The sequence below is a fragment of the Pteropus alecto genome, unplaced genomic scaffold (genome assembly GCF_000325575.1).
Source record: "Pteropus alecto unplaced genomic scaffold, ASM32557v1 scaffold3, whole genome shotgun sequence".
Classification (NCBI taxonomy): domain Eukaryota; kingdom Metazoa; phylum Chordata; class Mammalia; order Chiroptera; family Pteropodidae; genus Pteropus; species Pteropus alecto.
Window position 1 is genome coordinate 50,629,591 of NW_006442484.1, and position 22,158 is coordinate 50,651,748.

The 22,158-nt window shown below is 34.4% G+C and overlaps 1 protein-coding gene and 1 non-coding gene across 3 annotated transcripts in view; both read right to left on the reverse strand.

Annotated features, from left to right (window-relative positions):
* Positions 1 to 22,158, reverse strand: part of PDE1A (phosphodiesterase 1A) — a 288,645-nt gene that overhangs the window by 123,811 nt on the left and 142,676 nt on the right. The gene's annotated exons all lie outside the window — the stretch shown is intronic.
* On the reverse strand, positions 6,821 to 6,939 carry LOC112470408. The gene has a single exon (XR_003042982.1). It is a non-coding gene; the product is annotated as a 5S ribosomal RNA (ribosomal RNA).

The following is a 22,158-nucleotide window of genomic DNA, read 5'->3' on the forward strand; positions in this document are numbered from 1 at the left end:
ATGGTCATCTTCACATCCCCAATTAATTCATTGGCTGGCCCTGCAAAAATAGGCTAGATCATGGCAGATGACAGTCCCCAACTGCAAACTCATCTTCTAGAGAAGACTTAAAAAGCTTCTGATACATGGTATACAACTATTAAACTGGCAAACGTTTTCTTTTCAATACCCATCAGAAACGAGGATCAGAAGCAGTTCTGATTTCTGTGGTTGGACAGCAGTATGTGTTCATAATCATGCCCTAAGACTGTTAGTTCTCCAGCTCTCTGAAACAATATTGTGTAAGGAAACCTTAATCATTTGGACATTTTGCAGAACATCACACTGATCGACTATAATGATTACAGCATGCTACTCAAACTTGAGCAATAGCAAGTGATAAGGAAACCCATACTGGAACATATGTCTAACAGATGGAAGATAAATCCTGTAATGATTCAAGGGTATACCATATTGATAAAGCTTGTAGAGTCCAGTTGCCTGGAACATGCCAGTATATATGCTCCAAGGTAAAGAACAAGTTATTGTACTTTGCACCTCCAGCACTGAGAAAGAAACAGTATTTAATGACCTCTTTAGATTTGAAGACATTTAGTTCATACCACATTTGGGAACGTTACATTTGGGATGGAGTCTAATATATTGGGTATACTTAAAAAGTATAAGTGACTTTTAGGAACAAGTATACTAGACTTCTGTGTTGCAATGACACCTCTCTCTCAGCTCACACCTATAGAGTTGTTCAGCTGACGGAGCTTGAGAAAAATATGGGCTTGGTTCATTGATAGGCCATTGCAATAAACTGTTGGGAGCTGAAAATTCTACACTACATCCTCACTCAGTAATAGCCCTGAAAGACAATAATATGGGGACAGTGCTTTAAGCAGTGCATCTGGCCATCAAGCAAAGAAAGAATTGGCCTGAGGTAAGGATATATATGGAATACTGAGCAGTGGCAAATGACTTCCGCATGTGGTTAGGAGCTTTAGAAAGAACAGCATTGAAAGACTGGAGATAATGATGCCCAGAGAAGAAAGAGTAAAAAGAATTATAGGAGTAGGCATAAATTATATAGATCTTTGTTTCTTGTACAAATGTTCCATGCAGTAAAGACACTGAACAACCAAATGGATAGATTTACCTGTCTTAGGGAACAAATTTTTTCCCCTTGGCTACTACACTTATTGTGTAATGGCCTATAGAAGGAATAGTTTCTGTGGCATGGATGTAGGCTATGGATGGGCTCTCTCTTATAAGGCTGATCTAGCTACTATCACTGTTGAATGACTGATTTGTCATAATCAAAGATCAACAGTGATTACTTTATATGATGCAATCCCTTGAGGGTTGCATCCAGCCATTTGGTTGCAAGTTGGTAATATCTGACCCTTTCCTCCCTGGAAAGGGCAGTAATTTGTCATTGCTAGGATTGATAAATCTTTTGGTACAGGTTTACTTTTTTCTGCCTAAGTGTCTCATCCAGCAAAACTATCCAAGGGTTCAGAGAATAGGAGATTTATCGTCATGGGTCCTGTATAACATCTTCTTGAATGAAAGGACCCATATTATAGCAAAGGAAAGGTGACAAAAAGTACGTGACTATGATCTCATTTTACAATACACTGCATTAATCCAAATCTGCTGGCCTGATAGAATGTTAGATTAATTTCTTAAAGGTACAAGTAAACCACTAGTTTATGAATGACACTATTTATTACTCTGTGGGATTGGGGTACTACTCTCTAAATGCCAGTGGCTATTGTACGGTGCTGTGGCTCTAATAACTAGAATACTTGACTCTGAGAACCAAGAATCAAGCTAGAAGTGGCCTCTTTTACTATCTCTCCCAGTGACCCATTTGGGTGATTTGTGTTTTCCATACTCAACTTCCAACTCTATTGTATAAGAGGTACTGATTCCCAGGGTGTAGGGCAGGGATATGCTTTATAAGGGAGTAACTGTGCTCCAACAAAACTTTATTTACAAAAAAAAGATTGTTGGCCAGATTTGGCCTATGGAATGTGATTTGCTGAACCCTGCTACAAGTTATTTCTAAGTTTTCTTTATGTTCTAAAATTCTATATTGTATGCCTCTATATTCTGGAAACACTTTGGAACATCCTCCAAGCCACAACAGATTATCAATTACTCTAAGAGATTATAAGGTTTATAAAATTATACATTATCTAAAATTATTGCTGATTTATATTTCAAAATCAGTTCTCTAATAGTAAGAACAATGTATTTATAATAATTTAGACTATCTTTAAAAGTGAATATTTTGAACATTTAACATTAAGGCATTGACAATTATGCTGAAAATATACTTTGAAAAATAATGTCCGCTGGGGAAATTCTTTTTTTTTTTCACATGGTAGGCCTTGCTGACAATATTATTCTGCACAAGTTTAATAATCATAGCCTAAGTCAGAATAAAATCACTTCTGGCTTAGATCACTCAGAAAGAAATACCACATATAACTAATGTAATAACTTAGAAGCATGACAAGGTTGTTGTTTAAAGCCTAATGCTATAATTAAATAAATTATATAGTAATATAAGAGAAATTGTTTTACTCCAATAAAGATGGATGTGGTTTATGCATCGCTTATAAATTGCTAAAAGTAAATTAAAGATTGAAGTGCTAATAAAATATGTTGCTATAAATCTTTAATAAAGTACTTAAAATAAATTCAAGTTATTGAGAATTTAAAAAGAAAATCTCTGCATAATAAGCAATTGTAAATTAACTCAATCCCCATGAGTATCATTCTTCTTCTCCTATTATTTTTAAACTGGGAGAATATTTTAAAGGATGAAATAAAATTAAATAAAATTATTAAATAAAATGAAAATCTAGAAATTAACAGAAATGCTATGAAACAAGTGAACAATTGTAATAAAAAGTGAAATTTGGTCAAGCACAGTTTAAAAACTTAAAATAGTACTGATAATGTAAATGCAATTAATTGGTGGTGGGGAAAACAAAGATTTGGAATTATTGTCTCCTCCCTTCTTACATCCCTAAATTGTTCTACAAAAAAATTTTCACTTTCATCCAATTGTATGTTTATGTCATTTTTTTCAAATATAACATGTGTTACATTATAAAAAATAAAAAGCATATGAAACAACACAAATAATTTGTTTTATTCATTTGAAGGCGAAATGTGTTTCTTCTATAGTTACAAAGTACAGTATCTATCCCATAAAACTCTACTAGAATTTATTAAATTTCAGATTAGTGCTACAATTTATCCACAATCTATCATGTCTGTTTTTCCTTTTCAAAATGAAATGCTATTTCCCTTGTCCTTACTAAGCTTATAAGATAGGCATATAACTTTTTTTTTTTTAGAAAAACAAGTGGCAAAGAGGTTCACATGGGAGAAGAAAGAGGTTTGCAAAAATATCTGTAAGAGCTTCATGAAACCCAGGTTTCATGAAACCATAATACCATCCTTATAATTTTATAATTATGGATAGTCACAATGAAAGATAATTTATTGCTCTTATGCCTAATAAAAACTTTAAACATGTCCATTTCTAATAATGGAATGTATAAAAACAAATAGATAGTCAAAGTGAAAGGAAAAAGAGGGCCAACTTCCCAGTGAAAGAATCATAATTATCTTCTAAGATTATGAAGCATTAACTACTGTATCCATGTTTGGTGGACTTCTGATCAGAAAATATAAAGGTGAGAAAGGATGTTTATCCGAAACGAATATCAAATTAGTTGTTCCAATTAAAATTTCACTGGAAAACTGAACAGTTGTTTGAAGATTGAGAAGAGTAAATTGATGAAGAAAAACTTATTTTGCAGACATATGCAGTCAAGTAAAAATACAGTTGGGAAAATTATCAAAGGGACTATTTTAAGTGTGTTTCTCACATAAAGATATAGAAAGGCGAACTAACTACATGTGATGGATGTGACTAGCTCAAGAATGGTGGAAAAAATTGTCCTGTAACTCAATAAAATAGTTAAAATTAGAACCAAAGTCATTGAAAAGGTAAGTTAAAAGGAAAAGAGGAGAGAATACTAACATAATGAAGAAAATTGGTTTTAGAAATAATCAGTTGGCAGTCAGCTCTAAGGAGAGAAGCAGAGTTATCAGAGTAATTGAGGCAGGGCTCGATAAACATATTAATGGTAAAATAAATGGATAAGGCAAAAATGAAATCTGCAGAAAGACAAAACAAAATGGGACTTAATTTTATTTTTTGAAATTATACTCTATCATTCTACACTTTAATATTATTTGTGCACATTATTGTTATTTTTATTAGCACAGATAGTAATACTATACTCTTTGCCCCAACACAGCAGTATTGCAAAGAAATAGGCTAAGAAATCCTATGGTTTCCTTTCCTTTGTAGTTAATAACATTAATATCCTCTCCTCAGAGAGGTTCAAGACAGGCAAAGGAAATAACTATTATTTTGAGGTGTATGGAGGGAATAATTAGCAAAGTTTGAAAGTTGTGGAAAAACTAAATTTTCTATAGGAAGTCACTGAACAAGAAAAAAGATTGCTTTACAATTGCAGTAACTTCAAATTTATACAAAATAAGCCATACTCATTTGGTGCTTTATAAACCTTGAAAGACATCTTCAGTACATTGTCTTGTTATATCCTCAGCATACCTTCAAATAGTAGGCAAGTATCATCCTATTTTACAAGAATATCTTTGGCCAGACATTCCCCCAAACACAATATAAACTCCTTAATCTTGGTATTCAATGTCCTCCTCTAGTCTCTCCCACATTCTCTTACAAATTTTACCAGCTTCCTACATCCAAACAGACTCCTCAGCACTCTATAACTGCACATCTCACTTGCACATGTCCATACCTGTGGAGAAGGACTACTATGTAGTCACCAAACTCATTCTTTTTCTTCCTGGGACCCCAGCTTAAACTACATTTCTCACCATATTTGCAGATAAATGATGCCATGTGACCATCCTCTCTGGCCAATAGAGTACAGGAAGAAATGATATACATACCTTCCATGTCTGGTTTCTAAAATCTCTCATTCAATCTGCCATGGAAGTGCTTCTTCCTTATCTTCCTCACATTATACAAAGGTGGTGAAAGACTCTAAGGACCCTCTAGTACCTAGACCCTCTAGTACCTAAGTTCCTACATCACCCTTTGGAAGTCTACCTCCTGAACTGATGTGGACTACCAGGTAAGCGGGAAATAACACCATCACTCCGTTAAGCCACCAAGATTTGGGGTTACTGTCTTGGCAGTCAGTCTGCCAAAACTAATATTATAGCTTCATTCTTCTCTTTATCTACTCAGATAGGAACCCTATTTTCCAACAAAGTTCAAGTTAACCTGCTCCAGGAAAACTTTCCTGATCACTTTGGCATTTCTGATTTTCTCAATAATTCATCAGTTCTATTTATTGTTTAGTGTCTGTAACTTTATTTTTTTAAAGTCAGTTTTGTTGATACGTAATTTAAAAATTATTCTTAGATGTATAGATCAATGAATTTTAACAAATGCATGCAGTTATATAACGATCACGTTGGCAAAGATCTAGAATATTTTCATCACCCCTAAAATTGCATCACTGCCTTTTTCCATCAATTCCCTTCTTAATATTAGTCCTTGGCAACCACTGATGTGTTTTTTGTCCCTACAGTTTTGCTTTTCTACAATGTTATATAAATGAAAACATAAAGTCTGTAGCCTGTTGGGGAGGGGCTCTTTCACTAAGCACAGTGCTTTTAAGACTCACTTATGTCATTGCAGGTATCAGAAGCTTGTTTCTTTTTATTGTTGAATAACATTCCATTGTATGGATGAACCACATTTATCCTTTCCTCAGCTGATGTACATTCACGCAGAGGCCTATATATGAATGTATGAGTTTGTTTCTCTCATATAAATGCTTAAGAATGGAATGGTTGTTTTTATATAGGAGTAAGTTTACATTTTTAAGAAACCACTAAACTTTTTCCCAAAATGGTTGTACCATTTTGCATTTTCAACAGCAATATATGAGTTCCAGTACCTCCACATTATCACCAATACTTCCTACAGTCATTCCTTGTAATTTTAGCCATTCTAATAGCTATATAGTGATATCTCATTGTGGTTTTAATTTGCATTTTTCTAATAATAAATGTTTCTACTGATAGAGTATCTTTTCCTGTGCTTAGATGACTTTTTTATACCTTTTTTGGTGATGTGTCTTTCTGATTTTTTTCCCCATTTTTTATTATTTTTCTCTTTTAAAAATAGTTTTGAGAGTTCTATACATATTCTTGATATAAGTACTTTTTCACATCGATAATTTGCAAATATTTTCTCCCAGTCCATGACATTTTTTTAAATTCTCTTAACAGTGTCTTTAAAAAGTCAGTTTTTAAAAAATTTTGATCATGTTTAACTTGTCAATTTTTTTATTTTGTAGATTGTATATTTTGCGTCATATCTAAGAAATATTTGTCTAATTCAAGACTGCTAAGCTTTTCTGCTATGATTTTTTGAGACATATTATAGTTTTAGGTTTTAATTTAACTCTGTGATCCATTTTGAGTTATATTTTTACATATAATGTGAGGTACTAATGAGAGTTTATTTTATTCTTATATATAGATATACAACTTTTGGGAGCACAATTTGTTGAAAAGGCTATTATTTCTCCACTGAATTGCTTTTATGCCTTTGAGTCAGAGGTCAATTTTTCATATATGTGAGGGTCAATTTATAGACTCTATTCTATTTCATTCTTTTTATTATTTCTACCTAACACCAATACCACACTCTCTTAATCACTCTAGCTTTTTTTTTTTTTAATGCCTACAGCACCTAATATTCCTAGGTGGTCTCCCATCCAAGTACTAACCAGGCCCAACCCTGCTTAGCTTCTGAGATCTGATGAGATCAGGCACGTTCAAGGTGGCATGGCCGTAGACTCACTCTAGATTTTAATAAGTCCTGAAATCAGGTAGTATTAGCCATCCAAATTTATTCTTCTTTTGAAAAGTTGTTTGGGCTATTGTAGGTCCTTTGTATTTTCATATGAATTTTAGAATAAACTTTTTACAGTCTGCAAAAGAAAGTTCACTGGGATTATGATTGGGATAAAATTATATAGATTTCAAGTATACAATTCCATAATACATCATCTGTATTTTGCATTGTATATTCACCACCTAAAGTCAAAACTCCTTTTGTCATCATATATTTGACTCCCTAACCCTTACCTATCTACATCCACCCTTTCCTTCTGTTAACCACTAGATTGTTGTCTATGTCTATGAGCTTTTATTTGTCTTGTTCGTTTGCTGCTTCCGGTTTTATATGCCACATATGAGTTAAATCATATGGTTCTCAACTTTTCCTGCCTGACTTATTTCACCTTCCATGATTATCTCAAGGTCCATCTATGTGTTACAAATGGCAGTATTTTATCTTTTCTTATGGCTGAGTAGAATTCCATGGTATATATGTAACACATCTTATTTATCCACTCATATGTTGAAGGAAATTTTGATTATTTTCATGCCTTGGCCATCATGAATAATGCTGCAATGAATTTCAGAGTGCATATATCTTTATGATTAAAGGTGAGAATACCTAGTGCAGGCAATGAGGTGGAGCAACTTGAAACTCATGTATTATAGAAATTCAAAGTGGTAGAGTCACTGTGGAAGAGCACAACACTTTCTATGCTCAACTGCAAGGACTGATTCCATTAGAGAGAAAGATCACATGACTTGGAAACTATTTTCACGAGGGACTATATGGGACAAACTCTGGGAAACAAGCAGGGTGCTTTCATATTCAGACAGTTAAGTATGGCACAGAGTAAGGGAGAGAATTTCAAGGGTTACCATGTAGTTTCAGCAGAGAGGATTCTGGGAAATTCAGTCCTGGGAGCACCAAAAGAGAGCACTTCCCAACAAGCTCTTCGCCATTTCCTCTGGGAACACTGGCCATAGGGGCCTAGTAAAGCTCTGCTCACAAATGACTTTGCAAGCAGTAAAAACTGACAAACCAGTCAAGCATCAAAAGAATCCGAAAGTTGTTTGTGAGCTCAGAGGAGTCCTGGTGTTTTCCAGCACTAACTGACGAGGCTTTAAATGTAGCAGGAGAACCTGTGCTAAGCAGGTGCATCTAAGTCAATAACAGCATACATAGGTTATTAAGAAATAAAAATGCAATGTCAGATTATTCCAATTCATCCTCATGAAGAATAGGGTAACAGATGACTCTCATATAAAAATGTTGTAATGTATGTGGTCAAACTTCGTAAAACAGTTTTCTAAAGTTGCAATGCATTACTTATACTGATGTATTAGTTTATATATATTAACGTTTTCAAAGAGTTCATATATTTTATCATTTGATTAAATCAATAATTATTAAGTAAGCAAACAGGAATTATTATTTCTGTTTTACAAAGGAGTGAACTGAGATTCAAAAGGGCTGAGTGATTTGTCAAAACCACACATTTGGTAAGTAGCTCAGACAAGACTAGGTCTTTTGAATTCTAATCTAAAGTTCTTTCTACTCCACTAAGGTCATCACATTAAGAATGGATTTGCAACACCAGTCCTACAAATAGCTAACAATGTTTGCTAGAGTCTCTACTTTGGGTTAGGAATTGAAAAGAGGATATTCAGAGAATCAGGAACACACTGTTTATTTTTAATTTTTAGTCTCTTTTTAAACTGTATTTCAATAAATCATTACACCTTGTCCTTTTACTTCTAAATAGATATATAGACTGAACACCAAATACATTAAAACATTTCAAAGTTTTTTGAATTGGGTATTATCAACTGTTTAAAATCAGAGATATAAACATGGACATTTCTCTCACTTCTGATACATGTTGGCTTAGAATTAAGTGAAGAAAATCTGCCAAATTGCTGTTGGATTCTAGTACTTATTTAAAAATGTGAAAAATTACTTATATCCTTTTGTAAAACATTCAGATGAACATGTTTTCATTGTTCTTCCTCTGGCCAGCCTGTGTTTAGGTTTAAAAAGCCTGTGTTTTGGTTTCATCTGGCCTCCAAATAATAAATTTCTGGTTTGCGGTTTAGACGAGTTTAGTTATGTAATGTATCTTAATACCCACACTTAAACATATTTTCAGGATAACCAGATGTTAACACTCTAATGCATTTATGCCTTATGACACTTGTAGTGATATGCATCTCCAGGGTTAAGTTTTAAATATTTATGTTTGATTTTTTAAGAAAACAGATGCTCTTTAAACATTTCTCACAAACAGTTTTTTAAAAATAAATTATTTGATAAAACCATGATTTATTGAGCTAAGACGTTCTGAATAGTATCTTTCTCTGCACTCACGATGCCATCATCATCTACCTGAAAGAACCACTAATTCACAAAACAAAATATTAACAAATACATTGAAATACCTACTATGTGTTAGGTACAGTGCATGGTGTGGCAGATTTTAAAATGAAAAGTGCTGTTTCCATTCTCACGGACTAGAAGTGCAAACAGGCACATACTCTGATATTCACCATATAAGACGATTAATGTTGTGACAAAGGAAAGCAGATGAAACAAACAAGCAAATGAAAACAATCATGTGGATCTTTCATCCAGATGAGGTACAGAGATTCCTGAGGGACCTTTGAGAGTTATCTTTGAAATAAGTACCGAAGCTATAACAGGAGTTAGTAAGGTGGAGAAGGAATCTCAGGCATAAAGAACAACATGTCCAAAGGACTGGAGGCAAGCAGGGGCATATGCACCATTAGGTAGTTTGAAATTTACTCAGAGGCTTGTGAGGGAGCCAGCAATTGATTTAAAGTGGGGAATACCACTCCTGCAATATTGCAGTATGATGGAGGATAAATCTAAGAGTGATGGTACTACAGCAGGGAAGCTGAGGTTATTTTGTTACCCAAGTGAGGAACACAAGAAAGAAGTGAAGGTGGAGAAGAGGGGCTTGATGACTGAGAGTGTGGAGGGAAAAGAGGAGATGCACAGGCTTAGGAGACTGGGGGAGATTAGTGAGCATCACCATGAAAGTGGCCATGGCAGACTGAGCCAAGAAAAATGACAGATTTAGTTCTTGGCACCCAAAAATGCCAGAAGGAAGAAAGACACCTGGTCTGGCACTCAGGAGAGGGATCTGAGGTGGTAACACCTAAAATTTATCAGAATGTGGGTATAAGAGAGTCCGAAGTTAAGCCCCAGATATTCGCTTCTACTAAGCATTCAAAGTGATTCCAAAGCAGGATTTTCAGAGACCACATATACAGTAATAAAGCTATTGATGTAGATAAACATCTCCAGGACACTTTGTAGAGAGAAGAAGAAAAGGGCCTTAAAGATGGAACCATGAAAATGACAATATTTAAAGGAAGGGCAAGATTAAATGGACATTCTAAAGAGAGAATGAAAAGAACTAGCAGTAAGGAAGCCGAGGGAGAAAACATCAAGGAAGGATGCACCAGAATAGTTAAAATGCCATCACTCCTAAAGATCAGGTCCAGAAAGAAAATCCTGAAAACTACGGATTAAATTTGGCAACTGAGGGAATTGCTTATAATGAAACCAGTTATAGTGGACTGATGGAGATCAAAGCTAGTTGCAAAGGGTGAGCTTGACTAGACAATGGAGAAATAAAGACAGTGAATGTGAACTGAGAAGTTTTATTTTGAAGGGAGAATAAAAGTCACTGTAGTAACAAGGTGGCGACCTAAAAACAATAAAGATGGATATTTTTTAGTTTTTAACTAATTATTGAGTATGCTTATATGCTGAATGAGAAGAAATAGAAAAGGGGAAGCTAGAAAGACAAGAGCAAATGTGAGAGAAAGAGAAAAATAGGCAAAGAGCTGGAGAATTTGAATTACCATTTGGTAAATTCATGTGCCAGGCACTCTTAAATAATATAACAATTATTTATTTTTTATCTTAATGTATAGATATGATTGCCTAACTCTGTGTGTGGATACAATTATCCCCAATTTGTGGATCAATGAAACAAGACTCAAAGAGTATAAATCATATGTTCCAGGCCACACAAAAAGCAGGTCTGGGAGTCAAATATAGAATTTTGGCTATGATACACATTTTCTTTTAATTATACTAGTTTTTCAAACTCTTAAAACCTCTTTCTGGCTTTCATGAACATGACAATCTCATCCCTGTGCTCCCAGATGATCTAATATGCTCCCTCAGTATAAATCACTGCAATCTGTACATTCTCACTAACCAAAGATTTTAATCCCTATACTTTGTAATGTAATCAAATCATATATTTTATATTCAAATATATCATTACAAAACCAACTGTGTCTTTTCCAACCTACACGCACTCTCTTACCCCAGTTGTCCCCTACTGAAAATCACTATCCTACACCAAGCTATCCCCTGGCCTAACCTGACCTAACATGACTTCATGTGAAGAAATGATGGCTGCCATGCCATTTTTAGTATCTTCTATTTCAAAGATTGATAATATTACATACATAAGTCTATATAATGAAGAAACAAGTTTTCACAGAAAGCATTGATAAGCGCTAGGGACAGCTCTTCCCCAGAAAGTCTTCCCTGGCACTCTCATTTGACACCCATGTGACAATCAAGTGAATGAAAAGAATTTTATCCACAGACGGAGGCTGCTACCAAATGCTCACTTCAATGCCACAGAAACTTCAGGGGAAAAGTAATATCTTTGTAGCTACATGATGATTCACTGTGGCTTCTAAAATTTTGTAGAACACTAGTGGACCTAATTTTTTCTAGAGCCACCCCTAATTCCATGGACTCTTCTGTATTCCTTTCATTTTTATAACCTTTAAGAAGACTCTGTCCTAACAGAGACTCAGGGACATGGACAATGGACTAGTGGTTACCAGAGGGTAAGGGGTGGGGAACGAGGGAAGAGGTAGACAGGGTAAAGGGGGTTAAATATAGGGAGGTAGAGGGAGGGTGAAGTGGGTAAAGGGGATCAAATATATGGTAGCTGAAGAAAACTGAACTCTGGGTAGTAATTTCACAATAGAATGTATAGATGTCAAATTATAATGTACACCTGAAAATTATATAATTGTATTAACCAATGTTACCCCAATAAACTTAAAAAAAAGAAGACTCTGTCCAGCCCACATTTATTTCAATATGTCTTAGCATTCTCAGCAATAATTCCTCATTATTCTATTTTCTTAGTTCCCATGTATATATTGACGTGTGAAGAAATGCCTTTGAGAATATTTTCTTTTCACTCCATTGGTCCCCTCTCTTATTTTACCCTTTGTGCCTTTATGTCCTGAAAGTATAAGTTTATTTATTATCATGTATTTATTTTCCTACTTTGATAATTTTGGGGTTTGCACATACACACACACACACATGTACAGACACACACACACACATCATGCTGTATGCCTATAATCTAGGACAAAATTATTCTTTTTGTTTTCTATAAAGGGATCTACTGGCTCAAAATCTCAACAGGGTTATATGGAGTTAGAAGAGAAACTGATGACACCTAATATTCCTATCACCTAAACATATTGTACCAGGTCTTTACTAATATTACCAAAAACTTTATGACATTGATAAATAATTAATGAATAAATTTAAAAATACCCACTATGGTCCTGCTCTTAATTTTGTACTTTAAATTTATTCATACTTAGTAGTAGTTATAACTTTATTTACTCCTATACTTCTACATCAAAACTACTTTGTTAAACAATTAGCATAAAATACATTAAAAGGGTGATATCATTATATAAACTTTATTCTGGTGGCAACCAATCTAAGGAATTTTCCCCAAGTGGTTTTCTGAAAGCTCAAAGGGATAATATGAGAAGTGAGAAGTATGCTTAGTCTCTCTTCCTTCTTTTCTTAGCTGAGTCATCCACATCTGCGTGGCTGTTCTTTAGGATCTGCCAGAATCACCTCACTCTTGCTGACGAGCACAGCAACCCACCGAGGAAAACAAAAAGATATAGTTCCTCTGAAAACTGGCATGACAAAGTGAATGAATATGACCCTTTATTTAATTGGCATGCAATGGGATTATTTTCTTCAGTAGACTGTAAGATTCTGAATATTTATTCAGTCTCTGCTGAATTCTGAGGTTATGTCAATTCAAGAAGCACCTTTTCACTTTCAAATTACTTTCATCTGTAGAGGAATACGTATTACATCATTGGTCTGCATTCTCTTGGTGGACTTAACATCTAGTAGGTTCTGTGTCTTTCATTCACCACAATTTGTAAAATAAGGGCCAGCTAGAAGACATATGAGTTGTATTGGCTCATCATGAAGACTGGACAAATATAGTAATTGTTTAATAAATAAATATTCAAAGTCATTAACTGATACTGATATTAGTAACAACATAAGCTTAGTATCAGAGGCTCCTCTCTATTGTCTTTGTTATTATATCCTGAGAGCCAAGACTATGCTTGGTTAGTTTGGCTTGTTGGATGAGTGGATGAGTTGTATGAGTGCAGATCACAACTTGTACATATTTATGCAGCAGTACCTACTATAATATGCTAGATCCCCTGTGAGTTGCAAAGATAACAAGTTTTTGTCTCTATGCAGGCCACATTGACCTGGAGGAAATTGGCAGAAGGAAATTTGAAATAAAAATACATCTTTACAAAAGCCAAAGAAAAATTTTAAATAAGGATTATGTTTTAAAACAATCTTATAAATCCAAATAAAAACTAAACAACAGTAGTTTCTGGAATTAAAGAAACATTTTATTTTAATTTCTGTCTATCTTTGTTACCTCAATAACTAAATATTATTAACCATAAGTAGGAATTTGCTTTGATTCACTATTTTCAGGACATAATAAAACTAGCTTTTAAAAATTCGACTGTTATTTTTAGTATCAAATCACATTTTCTATGTTCTTAGCTATTTTCAATTGAACAATTATAAAAGACTTCTATTAAATAGAAAGTTACACATATCATTCCACAGATTATCTTGACATTTTATAATAGCAGATTCACTATTACTGACTTTGTGACTCCTTTATCTCTGTAGGATATGATTTACAAGAAACTGCCCTAAGCCAAAAATACCCCACATATAAGTTATTACATATTTGCAAACTATTTTGTTCTATATCACTAACAGACATACAATCTGTGATCATTAATTAAATGATAATTTATCTTAATATTACACATTCCATATCTTGCAATAGGCTGTAATCAAGTGTTTTGAGAAAAAAATTAATCTGATTTCAATAAGAAGCAAAAAATAGTATTTAGAGCAAATAACTGCTCATGACATCTTTGTGACTATTAATTTAAAGCATATAAATGTTTTGCATGTTGAATAAGATATGAAACCAAGATGGTCATTAAAAACAGCATTTTCCAGTAAGAGAATTTACAAATGCCCTCTGACTGGACTCCATTTCATGTGATCACAGCCAGAATTTCTGAGCTCTCCTGTAGTTCCAACTGGCATACTTCACTTCTTGTTTATTTCTCTGTGAAGGGACATGATGTCCCATTTATAATAGTTCACAAACTCTCCCAAAGGCAATAGGTTGGAGTGAGCCTGAAGATTTTAGTTACAAATCAACATGTGGCTATAAAAATTACTTTCCCTTCCAAAATCTTAGTGTAGACAGACACACAAATATTTTAAGGAAAGTTAGCTTGCGCATTAATTCTTTAACACATTCACCCACAAAAAAAATGTTGCATTTCTACTAGGTACCAGGCACAGTGCTAGTAATGAATCTCAGTGATTAAAAGAAGAAAAAAAATGTTGTCAGTATCTTATACAATGACTCTACACTGAAAGAGAAAAGACATAAAGAAGGGAGCCTTTATTATTTTTATAGTGTTTCTTTTATTCTACATTACTGAAAATCTGCTTTTTTCATTTATGGAATGAACACGTTGGACTTTACAGTGGTTTTTCAAATTACTACCCTAGGACTTGATTCTGAAAAGATTCTTCGAGACTCTCAGAAAGCACCTCAAACTGAGAATAACACAAGGCTACCCTCTGCTCCTGCTCTCTTTGATAGAGCTCTCCAAACTTGATTAGTTTGCATATTTGAGCTGCCAGTTAAATTTTTAGTGGAAATATGCTTCAAGGCTAAGAACCGATCTATAAGCCTCTAGACTAGGTAATTTTTTAAGCTCTCTTCCAGCTTCACCATTCAAGGATTTTAGGAAACTTTTTACTTTGGTTTTATAATCTCAAAGTATTATTTTTAGGAGAAAAGTTTTCTGATCTCTCAATAACCATTGGAAATAAGAGCTCCCAAGTCACATTATATTTTGAATTCCTCCCTGCCGCTTACAAGCTGTGTGATCTTGGGCAAGTTAGATTTTTCTTCCTAAATTTCAATCTTCTCTTTCATAAAGGAGATATAAGTAGAATCTGTGTGTTACATAGATTCTACTTGTATACATAACACTCAATATTCTGAGTTTTACGTATAATACAGCTATTTTTACATTTTGTAAGGCTTTAAAAAAGTTGAGTCTTTTCTGATTTACTACAAAATCAAGGAAATATTATTTTAACCTATGAGTTTTAACAAACAAATCTAAAATACACAGATTTTTAAAAGCCTTCTAATTTGTAAACAAGTTAAAGTAGTGGACAATAAGGACATTCCAAGAGAGATGTATAAGGAGAGGAAAGGAAAATACACCCAGTTTCTTTTTTCTTTGTGACCAATTAAAAATATTCATTTATTGGCGATGCTAGTTAGTATAGCTTATAATTTTATGGGGGGAAAAAAACTCCCATTTTCCCTCCTCAAATAAGAAATTAGCTATTTCTCTTTTCGGTAGAGATTCAGTCACAAAAGTTATAAAAAGAAGTTCTCTATTGAAGAAGCAATAACTAAAATAACAGCATTTATCTTAGAAGGAAGATAGGGACAATTAAGTAGTTGAATGCAGGCTGGAGCCAAGCCAAAAAAACAAAGAATTTTTTAAAACATTTCTACTCTTGTCCTAATGTTTAGTAGTTACAGCTGAATATTTCTTTTAATTCCAAATATTTCTTTTGATGTAGAGAAAAAGGAATTCTTTGGAAAACCTAAGTGCCTATCAGAGGAGCACTGGAAAAACTCATTTCCTGTGTGAGCAGTGCTTATAGGGTTCTTGCCTGGCTTGCCTGGGAGGTAGGTCCAACTGTTATCAGTGAACAGAGCCAGAAAACTCCCATGGACCACAAGGAGGATGATATTGCAAATGCGGCAACTCAAGAGCCTTTAGAGCAGTCCTCTGTGGCACTCTGTTTCTTCCAGAAGCGAGCAGCTACCTGCTTTTAGGGTTTTTTTCATCCCAGTGGAGAAGGCCAGTATGTAGCCCCACCATCCTACACACAGTTACAGGGTATGGCATTGCAGTGATGTTCTGCAGATTTCTTGAGCTGCAAACAACTTTTTCAGGTACAGTATATATTTTCTTAGTGAGACAGGCAGTTAATCACAGCCAGGAGAAAAGCCATCCCTGTTTTGAGACATTGGAAGACAGAGCCATAAATACTGATGATGTTAATTTTTACTGTTTATTTTCAAGGCTGGTGCCTAGAGAAAATGCTCATTACAACTTTATATGCTTCATTTTATTTGAAGGCCATATTATTGTGAGGGAAATAGGATAGTAAATATTATTTCTGTTTTATTGAAGAAAGATTAACACTAAAAGTTCTATGTCTCAATGGTTAGGGAACAAGGAGCAATATCTAATCCACCACAATTCTCTCATCAGAATCTTGACTCCTTCACATTAATCCACTAAAACTCCCATTTTCTGATCATGCATATGAGATACTCAATGCATACAATTTTAGGCATATTTTCAAATTATAATTATGCTAAACACAAAATATGTGTAAAATAATTTTTAATGACTAAGCTTAGGAAATTTCAAAATACAATTCCTCATAATTAGATGTGATAAAATTAAAAACATGGAAATCAGCAGGTTCCTATGTAATCTTAAAAACTTAGACTTTCTACCCAATTTCCCAGCATTTTACCCTTTCTACCTAACACCAAGTATACTGTATTTTAGAGATCAAATTTATTACTGCCATTACTTTTTGCTTGAAGTTGTATATTTGCTCCAAACCTACAAAGAAACAAAACCACTTCTCTGTGGATACTTATTGCAGCAGGTGTGCTCACTCCACATCTTTACTCCTCTGTGATATCTCTTGACAACATGACCCACCTTTTTTTTATCCCAGCATAGGTGGTTTACCCTCTTCACCTTCTACCTACTGAATGATTGACTGCCCTGGATACAAAACCAAGTCAGCTGAGTTTAGTCATTTAGAAAATATCAGTGGTTCAGTCTTGGGCAATAGATTCTGCAAATATTTACATGCTTATTATGTGCTAGTTGCTTTCACAGAGGTTATCACAACAAACTTGGAGGTAGGTGTTGTTACTCCTGCAGTTCTAAAAGGTTTAATGACTTGCTCGAAGTCATGAAACTAGTTATTTCTGGGGTTCAGTCCAAGCTTTGGACTTTAAATTTTTTTATTTAAATTTATTTAAGTTAGTTTTCAAGTATACAGTACATTGATTAGACATCTATAATGTTCCTAAAATGACTCCCCCAATTGCTCCCTCCCTCTTCTGGCCCTCCACTCAACCATCACATTAATGCTAACTGCATTCCCTCTGCCATGCTCCCCATGCCCAATTATCAAGTACTAATTTGTACTTCTTTAACCCTTCGCCTCATTCTCCCAGTTTCCCAAACTCCATCCCCTCTGTCCATCACCAAATTGTCCACTATATTTGTGAGTCTGTTTTGATTAGTTTGTTCTTATTGTTCCTTAGATACTGCATATGAGTGAAATCATATGGTATTTTTCTTTCTCTGTCTGACTTATTTCACTCAGCATAATAACCTCTAGGTCTACCCATATCATTCTCTAAAGAGAAAATACAGATGGCTAACAGACATATGAAAAGATGCTCAAGGTCACTAATCATCAGTGAAATGCAAATTAAAACCACAATGAGATGTCACCTCACACCTGTCAGAATGGCTACCATCAATAAATCAAAGAACAAGTGTTGGCAAGGATGCAGAGAAAAGGGAACCCTCATACATTGTTGGTGGCAGTGCAAATTGGTGTAGCGATCCAAAGAAAACCAAAACATTAATTCATAAAGATCTATGCACTCCAATATTTATGGCAGCACAATTTACAATAGCCAAGATATGGAAGCAACCTAAATGCCCATCAACAGATGATTGAATAAAGAAATATGATTCATATATACAATGGAATATTACTCAGCCATTAAAAAAATGAAATCCTACCATTTGGACTTTAAATTTATTGCTCATTTCTCTACACTAACATCCTGGCTAACATCTTGAGGTATAAATGAATGCTTGATAAGTCAACAGGAACAAAAAGTGTAATAAATAAAGGTCATACTGAGAAATTGGAAATAGGAAGATATAAGTCTCAAGTATGACAGTAATTGCCAAATTTAGACTCATTGATTAGTAAATAATTTAGTGTGGCATAGATATTGTGCCAACCTATGACACCAAATATGGTGGAAAGTATATGTGTGCCCTTTTCTTATACAATATGCAAAAACTAACTCAAAATGGATGAAAGGACTAATGTAGGAGTTAAAGCTATAAATTTAGGTATGATACCAAAAGTAAAGACAACATAAGAAAAAAATAAAAAAATTTGACTTTATTGAAATTTAAACCTTTTGTACATCAAAGAACACTATCAACAGATTGAAAAGATAACTCACAGAATGCAAGAAAATATTTGCGAATCATATATCTGATAAGGGATTAATATCCAGAATATCTAAAAACTCGTACAATTCAACAACAAAAACCCAAACAACCCAATTAAGAAATGGACAAAGGTCTTGAAATAGACATCTATCTAAAGAAGACATACAAATGTCCAATAAATACATGAAAAGATGCTCAATATCACTAATCAATAGGAAAATGCAAAACAAAACCACAATGAGATATTATTTTGCATCCATTTGGATAGTTAGTATTAAAAAAAGGAAAAGAAAAAAAAACAGAAAATAAGTGTTGGCTAAGATGTGGGAAAATTTGAACCCTTGTGCATTGCTGATGGGAATCTTAAATGGGCAGCTACTATGGAAAACAGTATGGTGATTTCTCAAAAATTAAACAAAGAAGTACCTTGTGACCCAGCAATGCTGCCTCCAGGTATATATCCCAAAGAATCGGAAGCAGGAACTCAAACAAGTATTTGTACACCAGCGTTCATAGAATCATTATTCACAATAACCAAAAAGTAGAAACAATTCAAATATTCATCAATGAGTAAATGAATAAACAAATTGTGGCATATGCATGCAATAGAATATTATTTAGCCTTAAAAGGAAAGAAATTCTTGTACATGCTACAGCATGGATGAACCTTGAAAATGTTACGCTAAATGATATAAGCCAGATGCGAAGAGACAAGTATCATATAATTCCATTTATATGAGGTACCTAGAATAATCAAATTCATAGAAATAGAAAGTAGAATTGTAGTTACCAGGAAATGGGAGCTTGTTGTTTAATGGGTACAGGGTTTCAGTTTGGGATGATTAAAAAGTTCTGGAGGTGGATAGTGATGATAGGTCCATATCTACTCTTAAAATGGTTAAAATGGTAAATTTTGTTATGCGTATTTTACCACAATTAAAAAGATAATAATATCTTTGCAGTTATATGAGAAGGGGAAGTTAGCAGCCTTTTAAAAAAAGTATATACGTGGATTGGGGTCAGAATTTGGAGGAAGACATACAACATTGCTTTACTTTGAATATTAGCAATCCAGCTTTTTTTTTTCATTTATTTGACATTTAAAAGCATATGTTAACGTTCTTATTCATTTATTCATAACATAAGTAAGTCATGTTTCCCATGCTCAAAAACTCACAGTAAACATTGTGTCATACACAAATCTGTGATGCTAAATCAGTTTGTCATCTCTCATTCATTCAACAAATAATTAATGAATATCTAGCACATGTCAGGAATTACCCTAGGCTCTGGAGACACTCTGGTGTGTGAAACAAAGTTCCCATCCTAACAGAGCTGGTATTTCTTTGAGGGGAGACAAACAATAAACAAATGAGTAAATATGATGATCAATGAGGGGGGTGGGAATGAAACAATGCAGGGAGAAGAGGAATTGACTGGATTGGTGAGAGAAGGATGGTTATTTTAGTGGCCAGTGGCATTTCTGGGGGGAATAAAAGTGAATAAGTGATATTGGAGCAGAGAACAGAATGAAACGAAAAGTAAGCATTGTGGATTTTTGCAGGAATTGCATTTCAGGCAACAAATATTGAATTGCTGAAATCTTGAGATAAGGACATGCTTGGGTGTTCAAGAAAGAATATGGAGGTCAGTAAGAATGGAGCAGAGGGTTGTTTTAAAATGCTCTAATTTTAAAGGTAAGGAGATAAGGTAGAACAAAGATCATTGAGATAGAGTGTCCAATGAGATGTGGGTAGAACCAAGTGAAGAACTTATCTCAAGAGGAAGGGAGCATTTGGTTATCTCAAATGCTACTGATAGTTCCCCTAGGCAGACTAAGATATGACCATTGGGTACAGCAACATCAGGTCAGTGAAAGACTGACAAGAACTGTTTTAGTGGAAATGTAGAGACAAAGTCAGGTTCAAGTGAGTTTAAGAAATATGGAAGAAGAGAAAATAGACAAAGCACATACAGATGACACATTAGGAGTTTGCTATAAATGATAAAGAAATATGGGGAGAAAACTGGAGAGAAATGTGGATTGATAAGTTTTTTTCTAAAGGAAAAAAATAAAAGCATGCTTCTTTTTATACCAAATGCATTGATCCAATAGGTCAAATTGATGTAATGGGCAGAGGGAGCAATGGCTAAAGTCTTTGAGAAGGTGAGAAGGCATGTGATTTAGTAGAACTAATGGCTTTAATAAGTAGGCTCATCTATACTTATATGAGTGAAAGCAGAATATGTAACATGGGTGCAGTTAGGTGGGTGGATGTGTTAGGAATGTTGCAAGCTCTCTTCTGATTTCTTTATTTTCTCAGTGAAATGGGGTACAAAGTCACAAAGACTCCATCTGAGAGTGAGGGGGCAGGTGATATGAGAGGAGAGAACAAGAAGGTGTGAAACAGTTCCTAGGAATGCGTTTTAGCCTGAAAAGTAGAGAGACAGTATGATTGCCAGGCAGCATTAGGTTTGTGGTCATGAATTTAAATACAGAATATCAAGCATAGCTCTGTTTTTATTCATCTGCATTACACAAGTGCTGATGTGAATAGTTTGAAAGTTGGTTTTGCCAGAAAAATATTATAGGAAGTAATGGAACAAGGGCATTGAGAATGTAAGGAAGGTCACTAATGCAGTGATGGATCACTGGGGTATAAGCTGTGTGGGGAGAGAAATAAGGAAGCAGTTCAGGGATAGGGGCGTAGTAAAAAGGTGGCAGAATTAATGGAAAATAGATTCCATTAGGATCAAGAATTTTTGGATATGGGACACTAGAAGGAGCAAACTGGAAAAACAGGAGACAGTAGTTAGAGACGAGATTCTAGAAACTGAGATTGCGGAAGGAGTACAGTTTTCAAGCTTAGAGTATGTCCATGGGAGTAGGTGGTTGAGGAAACAGAGAGAATGACGGAAACAAGACCGAGGAACTGAGATGCCAGGGTTCTATATGGAACCACTATGAAATATGATTGCAGAGACAGTGAGCCATATGATAAACTCTTCGAGGAAAAGTGAGCAGTCTTTGCATTATTTAGAGTCAAAGTAACATTGAAAAACAATGTTGGAAAGCATCTCAGCCTCCATGCAAGAACTTGCAGCACAGGGTCTATGGAAGGAACTGTGGAGTTCCCAGAACCCTCTGAAATTATAAGCACTTTTTTTTTCTTTGGATAAATATGTGCTTTTTTTCCTAAGAAGAGAATCCAAGGCTTTTATCAGGGTCACAAATGGTCTAATATCCTCAAATATAAAAATTCTTACTAAGGCACAAAAATATACATAATAAAAAAGAAATAACAATTTAAGTGTAGTCTATTCTTTACCCATAAACATAGCTGACTATTCTTTATATGGTTGCACAATTTAAGCTTCCAAGCTCCCATACCCCAT